General features: G+C 39.3%; 1 pseudogene; it reads left to right on the top strand.

The window, feature by feature from the left end:
• The first annotated feature begins 3,271 nt into the window (after positions 1–3,271).
• Positions 3,272–9,672, top strand: LOC118703043 (annotated as a pseudogene).
• The last annotated feature ends 373 nt before the right edge of the window (positions 9,673–10,045 follow it).

The raw sequence follows: 10,045 nt of genomic DNA on the forward strand, positions 1-10,045 counted from the left end.
ATGATGTCCACTGGGCTTCTTCACACCCAACATGACAGTGCTTGCATGGAAAGTTTATAAACACAGGAGCTCTTTGGAATTCCAGTCAAGGGGGAGGACATTCTGTGACAAACCTACACAAAACTTCTCATTATACAGTTTGTTCTTGTGCTACGAGGTAGATGTGTTAAAACATCGTTAAAGACTTGTTTTGCTTGTTGAGTGTCTTTCTTGGATGTCAGACTGCTGGTTTACTTTTGTTTGACATAGCATTCTAGTAGACATCCTATACAAGTAACAACCAGTTATAAAATACTAGGATAATAAACCTTATAGAGCATAACTTGGCCCCAAGATACTTGTGAATAAATAAAAAACTATCACCTATTCTTCAAAGGAAACATTACCAAGTTATTGAAGAATATATAAGGGGAAAGGGATGTGCTTATATAAGAAAATTCATTGTTATAAAAATGTCAACCCTTCCTACATCAAACTACCGTCTTTCCCCGAAAATAAAACATCCTCTGAAAATAAGACCTAGCGCATGGAAAGATAAGACATCCCCTGAAAATAAGACCTAGTGCAACTTTGGGAGAAAAAATTAATATAAGACACTGTCTTATTTTCGGGGAAACAGGGTACATATAATGCAATTTTAGTAAACATACCAATGAGGTTTTACTTTAACTTGTGACACTGGTTCTAAAGTTCATATGGAAAAATAATTATGCAAGAGATAACAGATAAAAATGTAAAGTTAAACTTAAGGTATTAGTTATACTATGTACCAAAATACATTATAAAACATATAAGTTAAAACAATGCATTACTAGCATGTGAGCAGGCAAATAGGTAAATGGAACATAATAGTGTCCGGAAATGGACCTAAGTCGGTTAGAGTAGGGATATCTGATTTAAGAAGAAAAAAATAGAAAACTAATGGCTAAGATAAAATGAAAGATTACCTCATTTTCATAAAGTCCAACAAAACGCTTCTGCTCATCAGGCTCTCGGAGCCAGGATGCTGAGGGTCAGGCTCCTTGCATCTTCAGCTCCGCCTTCCTCGGTATGTGTCTTCCCAAGCCTTTCTGGAGGAAATCACTCCATCTACCACAAGGCAGAGAGGAGGCGGGGGAGGGCTCACATGCAGAGGCTTTTATGGGCCCGCCCATCAGTCCTAATTGCATCAGAAGCTGGTAAATTGCCCTGTTGTGTGTGTCTAGAAAGAAGAGGGAACAGATTTGGTAAATACCTATTGTAGCATTTTCTCCCACAAGACCCAAATTCTTACTGGAATTGAGTGTATAATCAGGGTGGCATTTTATATTAATGGGGAAAGATGAATTATGCAATAAATGATGCTGAAGAACTCAAAAAAATTAAGTTGGATTCCCAACCCACTCCTTACAACAAAATAAATTACAATGGAATCAAATGTAAAGTGAAAAGAAAAAAACAAAGCCTTTAGAAAACACAGGAGAAAAGGGTGGGGGGGACTTTTGATAAATAAGCATGCCTGCCTGTGAGAGTCCAAGAACATGGAGGGAAAGGGCACTGTTTTCAGCACTCCATTTGTTGTATTTAGTCCTAATGTGCTTGCATCTCACTGCACTACTTGGCACCAAATAGTACATGCTGGGAAATGCTGGAGATGAATCAAGATAGTTTCCATGGCATACTGACCTATTTCCCTGCTTTCCAATCTCATACGAGCTAATCCACCTTGAAGAATTATAGCAGAATAGACGAAAATTGGAACATGTTACTGCCAAGACATCAGCTGCAGCTGACTGATTGCTATTTATTAAAATGCTCTGTTAAGAAGGTTGTGTTAGAGGCACTTGCATGCTTTGATGAAGCGTTCCTCAAGCTGGACAAAGCCTTACACAGGCCCTGGAAAGATTTGCAGTAGAACCGGCCAGTACTTCTTACAGCTGGTATATTTTGCACATTATTAAGCAATATTTGTGCTTCATGAATTTGAAATCATTTTAAGATTCCTTTAACAACATTTTCATATGTAGTTTGGAGTTTTTAGGCTAAGATTAGTAAAGCATAAGAGAAGATTCACTGGGAGAATGTTTAAACAGTTTATTTTATAGACATTAGCAAAAGAGATTTTTTTTTTTTTCTGTTCATCAATTCCAAGTTACAAATAAGGTCAGAGAAACAGTTTAATGTCTTTACCATTTGATTGAAACATTAAAAAGTATCATACCCCCCTGGGGGGGAACCTAATAGACTCCATGGTAGGCAGAATGCCCCTTCTCAAAGATGTCCTCATCCTAATCCCCCAAATCTGTGAGTATGTTGTTGCACAGCAAGCAAGAATTAAGGTTGCAGCTGGAATTGAGTTGCTAGTCACCTGAGGCTGAGGTGGGGACAGGAGCCTCAATTATCCAGGTGGCCTCTATGTAATCACTCAGGTCCTTGTCAGTGCAAGAGGGGAGGCAGTGCCAGAGTGACCCGCTCAGGAATTCAGGAGCCTGGAGAAGCTGTGAAAGGTAAGAAAACATTCTTCTCCGGGCCTTGAAGGAACACAGCCCTGCCCATACCTTAATTTTTAGCTTATTGAGATCCATTCCTAACTTAGAACCTCCAGGATTATAAAATAATAAATCTGTGTTGTTTGTGAGCCACTGGATTTGTAGTAATTTGTTGCAGCCTCAGTAGAAAACTCATGTAGAATCTTTAATGTCAAAGCACGTAATTAAGTATTTTGGGCACAAGGTGGCATTAGATTATCAGATTTATCACACAAAAAGGGAAAGAAAAAAAACGAAAAAAAAAAAAAAAAAAACAACCACACAAGCTCCTTCAATTTTATGATACTAAGGCAATTATATAATTTTTTAAGTCGTCTCGTCACATATGCATCTAAGTTTTCACCATTATTGTTGATAAATTCCTTAAATTGGTCCTGATGAATTTTTAAAAAATATATTTATATTTTTAATTTCAGAGAGGAAGGGAGAGGGGGAAAGAGAAACATCAGTGATGAGAGAGACTCACTGAGTGACAAAGCCTGCAACCTGGGCATGTGCCCTCCTGGTTCATAAGACAACAATCACTGAACCACACTGGCCAGGACACGATGAATTTTTTATTTTATTTCTGGCAAGGATTTTTTTTTTAATCCACTAGGATGCATGTCACAAGCATAGAAATGTCTTTGTTCCCAGTGCCTACAACACTGACAGCTGCCCATAGCAGGCACCTAATAAATAACTGTTCAGTGATCCAACATCTCATGTTCAACTTGCATATATAAATTGTCATCTTTTCTAACATGAGCCTGAATAACCTGGAACTTGAAGAAAATCCTTTGTCCAAGAATTCTAAATTTAGCACTATTCATAGAACACTCATTTATTTGAATGTGCTTACAATGCATTTCTTTGTGCTAGAAACGAAACAGCCATTCCTTGTTCTATATGGCCCTCTCTGCCCTCCACCAGGTGAGTCCAGTTCTAATGCAAAACTTGGGAGGCAGGGTTTTAGGTCACCTGCGTATCTCACTGTACCTGCCCAAGGACTTGGGTGCTTGGCACCTGCTGCTCCCTCTGTCCTGGAGCATTCGGCCCTCTTCCTTGGCTTGTCCGACTCTCCAAACCCAAGAGAGGAAGCGTCCCTCTTGGAGAGTTCTTCCAGGATACTCCATCCGCAGGCTTCCCGCAAATTCTGATTCTTCTCCACTCTTGTAGTACTCTGTTCTCTCCCTTTTCACATTGTTTTATACCTGCTTGTATAATTTTTCTGTAGAACAACATTGTAGGGCTTATTTTTGTAGGATTTTTTTTTTTTTTCCCTATATCAGCAACTGGCCAATACTGGGAACAGCGAAAGTGCTGCTGGAGGCAGGAAGTCCCATTGTTGGGCTTGGACAGCAGGTGGATAACATAACTGTTGCTGGTTTCTTAATGTTTGTGTATGGCTGTGTGCACATATGTTTCACCCAGAAGCAAGAAGTAATCAGGATTACATTTGTCATCTGGGTATAATTTCCTTTCATAAACTCTTAGGAGAGTAAATATAATGAGGCCTAAAATCAATGCTGTCTGTTTTCTTTTTAAAAAATAAGGAAGGAATTTGAGTGTAAATTGTAATGTTCTTCTTCAAAGAGGAATGATTTGTCACTTTTTAATTTGATAAAGCTCTTTAGGCTTCAAATATGGACTTGGGCTTTAACTATTAATAAACCTCAGAAAGCAGAAAGCAAATCCTCAACCTCTCATGAATTAATTTCTCACAACTTTAAAACTCCAATTATGCAAAGCAAGTCATAAAGAGCAAAAAGGCTTTTTCCAGCTCAGGTCTTCTTCTGGTGTTAATTCATAGGATTAAATGAAATGGTATGTATATTAAATTAAGTATTAATACTATAAAGTTTCTTATTTCCTACCATATCATTCCAACTATATATTTCTGCATTCGATATACTGACTACAATTATTATTTCAGCCAACTTTCATTTATATCAATGTGCTATCATTGAATAGCATAAATCATCAAATATTGCTAAAAGTAATTTTTACAAAACAGCAGCCCCTTCTGTTCATCTTCCTACCCCCATTATCCACCAAGCAACCAACTTCAATTTTGTTAGCTATTTTCTCAGATTTTACTTTCTTATTTCTAAACTAGAGGCCATCCAGAGCAGGATACTGCGTAAGACTCAGACCCGCAGCACCGCTAGAACTCAGACTGAGTCCTGCCCAGCCAGGCGGGAGGCCGGACCCAGAGTCAAGTATCCACCCACCTGAGCGTGCCTCCTGGTGACCAGTCTTTGGTCGTTCCGTGTTATGGTGTCACGGCCACAAGCCTTTTATTAGTATAGATTATGTATACTGCTATTCTTGACTCATCTGAATGGACTTATGTGATTTCCAATTATAAATAATGATTTTTAGCTCATGTATATGTCCTTTCTCCCTTCCACCAGCTTCTCAAAATTATATCTCAAATATCTGTCAAGTCTATATATTCAGTGTTTTTATAATTTTGACAGTGTATAGATATAGTATGTCATTTATTTTCGAACCAAATAGCATGATTATGTAACCTCTCTTACATAACTTGTTTTTTTCTAGAGTTGGTCATTGTCTCATTTTAAAACATTTTCTTAATTTTCTCTGAACATCTGACTAAATATTCCCACATCCTCACCAGCTCTATAAAGTTAAATTTTAGACAAAACATGTTAGGTAATAGGAGAATTATCTATTGCCTCCCACTGCAATCTGGGTGGCTCAGTGGGCCTGGAATTTGCCATCGCTCTGGGATTCTCTTTGCCTCCATTGGACACTCTGTTTGCTCAGTCCCATGTATCCCAGTAGCTCACCATCCTCAAGTAGCTTCCTAAGAAAGGTGATTGGGAAGCACATTTAGAATTCTTGTTTAAAACATAATTTTCCTTTAGAAATTTGAAGATCTACCTCCATTATCAGCTACCTCCCATTTGAGAAATTTAATGCTATATTATTCACAGTCTTCTATCCATTACCTCTCCCCACACTTCTCTTCACCCCCACCAGTGCTTTTAGAGTCTTATTTCTATCCCCAGTGTTTGAAATTCAAGAAAATTAACCTTTGTTGTAGTTTTTTTTTATTGTATGTTGGGGTTTTGTTTGTTTGTTTGTATTTTATCCTTTGGGCTGAATACCCAAAAGGCCTTTTTGAGAAGATGCTCATGGTCTTCAGCTCAGGAAAATTCTTTTATGTTATTTTATTGATACTTTTCTTCATCATTCTTTTCTGCTTCCTCTGGAACTCAAATTATTTAGCCAGTAAGCCTCTTGTATTGGTTAACTAATTTCATAAATTTTCTCTTTTTGCCCAATTATTTGCCGTTTTGCATTACAGTTTGGATTCTCTAGCTTTTTCTACTGCATTTTTTATTTTTTTTTATTTCTACCACACAAATGTATTTTCCTAGTGTTTTCGTTGTTATTCTCTGAATATTCCTTTTAAATCTACCATTTTGTTTCTGTTTTATGAATACAATATCCTCTCTTAATTATCTGAAAAGAGTAATGACTCTTTCTATTGTATTTTTCTTCTCCCTTCATAGTTTGAGGTGTGTGTGTGTGTGTGTGTGTGTGTGTTTTGTTGTTGTTGTTATTTGTTTGTTTGTTGTTAAAGGCTTATTGGGAGTATATTTTATATGCCATACAATTCATACATTTTAGTGTCTAATTCACTGATGCCTAGTATATTTATTGAGTCATTTCATCATTCCTGCAATTCAGTTTTAGCATATTTTCATTGCCCCAAAAAGATCTCTTGGGCAAATTTGCAGGTCATCTCCTCTCCCAACCCTGTTCCCAATCTGGTTAACACAACCAGTGAGCCACGAGGCTGGGCTGATCTGCTTTTTATCTCTACACATTTGCCTGCCTAGACATTTCATACAAATAGGAGCATACGATACATGTCCTTCTGTGTCTGCTTTCTTTCACTCCCGTGATGTTTTTGAGGGTCATTCTATTGCACGAGTCAGGAGTTCATTTCTTTTTATTATTGAAGCGAATTTCATTGTGGCGATTTTGCTTCGTCATTCACCAGTTGACTAGACATTTGGGCTGTTTGCATTTCAGAGGAATTATAAACATATTTTTATTTTTTAAGATATATTTTTTTATTGATTTCAGAGAGGAAGGGAGAGGAAGACAGAGAGATAGAAACATCAGTGATGAGAGGGAATCATTGATCAGCTGCCTCCTGCATGCCACCTATTGGGGATCTAGCCCACAATCCAGGCATGTGCCCATGACCGAATCTAAGCCGGACCTTTTAGTCCCCAGGCTGACGCTCTATCCACTGAGCAAAATTGGCTAGAGAACATATTTTTATTTTAATATTTTATTTTGAACTCTGTGTTTCACATTAGAAGGTTTCCCCCAAATGTATGGCACTCTGGCAGTCTGTTCATGTTTAGAAAGCAAAGCCAAACCTTATTTGGAAGCTGTATGTGTGTGGTGGGAGATGGTGAAGAGGAGCTTGGTTGCCATTCTCTGGGGAAATCCTCACATCATTGTCTCTTAGACTGGTGAAATTTTTCATAAAAGACTCTTCAGTATTTTCTCTTGGGGCGGGGATAATCCTAGCTTCCAGTGTCCCTGGAGTGGAGAGGAAAGAGAAGGCTAAGATGTCACAACTTTTAGGACGTTAACTTTTACTTCATTCCCATTTCCAGGAGGAGATCCTGGCCTCCATCAGCTGTGCCTGTGTCCCTGAGATGAGAGATCCTCTGTCTCATTCTCTTCTACTGGGGTGGTTGCACAGAACAGGAAGGCACCTGGAGATCTTTGCAAATAGACTTTCACACAATCTCTTTTTAGCCCTACCATTCCCTGCTCCTCCTCCCCCTTCCCATGTCTTCCTGGTGCCAATTTCTGAGCCTTTGGAGTTCTGCGGTGTAAAGTAGGTTACCGCTCTGCTCTGCCCACTGCCTCTTTGGGACTAGCTTTCTTGGACCCATTAATCTACCTACCACTATTCCACCTACTTTACAGCATCCAACATTTTACTGCCATTCTTTTCTTTCCTGGTCAAATTACTCTCCTTTTCACAGCATTTTCACCAGTAACAGAGTATTTATTCAACCAGCCATCTTTAATGAGAATCTCAATTTCATTCTTAATGAGAAAGGAAGCTGTCAGTTCCAAATAAGTTATGTGAATACCTCACTCTCAAAGAATTGCATCATAACTCACCACCCTTTAAACGTGTGACTTCCTCCCAAGAGTACAGAATGGAAGGTGTGGGGAGGAAGAGCTTTGCAGTGCCACACCCCACGCAGGTGGGTAGGGTCAACAGCAGCAGTGATGAGTCATGTATAGACCCTTTGTGGTCTGCTCCCAACCATCTGTAACCTCAGCCTAATCATGAGAAAAACATAAGATAAATCCCAGCTGACTATGATGGTACTTCTCAAAACTGTCTAAGTCATCAGAAAAGAGGAAGGTCTGGAGAACCATCACAGCCAGGAGGGACCTGAAGAGACATGATGAATAAAGATAACACTGTGATATAGGCGAGACCGGGAACAGAAAAAGAACATCAGGCAAAAAACTAAGGAAACCTGAGTACTGTATGGACTTCCGTTAGTGGTGATGTATCAGTATAGTTCACTGTGAACTCTACTCTCTTTGCAACTCTTCTGTAAATCTAAAATTGTTCTTTAAAAACATTCATTAGCGCTAAAACCAGTTTGGCTCAGTGGATAGAGCATCGGCCTGTGGACTGAAAGTTTCAGGTTTGATTCCCGCTAGGGCATGTACCTTGGTTGCAGGCACATCCCCAGTAGGGGATATGCAGGAGGCAGCTGATTGATGTTTCTAACTCTCTATCCCTCTCTCTTCCTCTCTGTAAAAAAAACAATAAAATATATTTTAAAAAATAAAAACGTTCATTAAACAATAAAAATAAACAAACTCTGCTCATTTATCCTTTGACTTTTTATCGACACCTTTATGTCAATAAAAATGTGCCAGAAATTATCATTTTACAATTTGGCTCATTTCTACCTCATACTAAAACTATCAGCAATCTGTTTCAATTCAGGCACTAGAGTATTCATTCCCTTTTCCAAATATGTACTGAGCAAGTACTATGTTTTAGGATACTACCTGGTGCCAGAAGTACAGGAATAATAAAAAAGAACTCCTGTCCTACTAAAGCAGTGGTTCTCAACCTTCCTAATGTTGTGACCCTTTAATAAATATTTGTGTTTTCTGATGGTCTTGGGTTCTATTGTACAGCAGCGATTCTCAACCTGTGGATTGCGACATCATAGGTTGAAAACCACTAGCAGGCTCGCCTAAGACCATCAGAAAACAGATATTTACATTATGATTCATAAGAGTAGCAAAATTACAGTTATGAAGTAGCAACAAAAATAATTTTATGGTTGGAGGTCACCACAACATGAGGAACTGTATTAAAGGGTCGCGGCATTAGAAAGGTTGAGAACCACTGTGCTAGAGGCTCACAGTCTACTGGGAACACAGGCCACTGTGGAGCACTTCTTGTTTTCCGCTTCGCTAGAGACACCCCAGCACATTTTGTGCTACTCATGTTTTGAATGCAAAAAAAAAAAATAACAGCTGAAATTCTTCTCCAACTTTTGAAAGCTTTTGTTTAGGTGAGACATGGAGTCCCCGAGAATCACAATACCAGTTATGAAACATACGAGAATGATTAAAAACCAGGAAGAAAAGGGCATATTGACACCAGAGAAACAGAACTTCCTACTTTTTGACATGACCACACATCCCCTCACCAACAACAACATTAAGCAGTGCCTCATCAAGAAGGTACAGGAAGCTGATCTTGACAAGTGGGTGAATGACCCTCACTGCATGGACAAGCGCCTGCTGGCCCTCATTTACCTCGCCCACGCCTCGGATGTGCTGGAGAATTCGCTCCCCTGCTGGATGAGCAGTATGATTTAGCCACCAAGAGAGTGCGGCAGCTCCTCGACTTGGATCCTGAGGTGGAATGCGTGAAGACCAACGCCAATGAGGTCCTGTGGGCGGTGGTGGCGGCCTTCACCAAGTAACTGCCCAGGGGGAAGCCTTCTCTTCCCTCTCAAGTAAACCAGTCGTTTTTCTTCTATTGACTTCTGGTTTTCTGCAATTTATACTTTCCCACACTATAATTGGCTTTTGTTCTGCAACATAATAGGTGGTTTTTCCTTTTATGTGTGTGTGTGTGTGTGTGTGTGTGTGTGTGTGTGTGTGTGTGTGTGTGTAAGATGTTTCTTTCTAGATTTAGACAAATAGTTTCACTGCCTGTTGGCTTTTCATTCCTTCTTGAGTTTAAGGCATTTGCCATTAGCAGTCTAACAGGTTTTGGAATTCTATAATGCTAACTTTCAAACAACCTTCAGTTCCAAATACACATAATTAGTACCTACTCCGTTTAAAATTGTCATCAAGTACAAATTCTTGGAGATAGAAGAGGGTAAAGGGGGGGCCTGACCAGTGTGGCTCAGTGGTTGAGGGTTGATCTATGAACCCAGCTCAATTCCCAGTCAGGGCACATGCCTGGATTGCAGGCT

Source organism: Pipistrellus kuhlii, unplaced genomic scaffold (genome assembly GCF_014108245.1).
Source record: "Pipistrellus kuhlii isolate mPipKuh1 unplaced genomic scaffold, mPipKuh1.p scaffold_m20_p_4, whole genome shotgun sequence".
Classification (NCBI taxonomy): Eukaryota; Metazoa; Chordata; class Mammalia; order Chiroptera; family Vespertilionidae; genus Pipistrellus; species Pipistrellus kuhlii.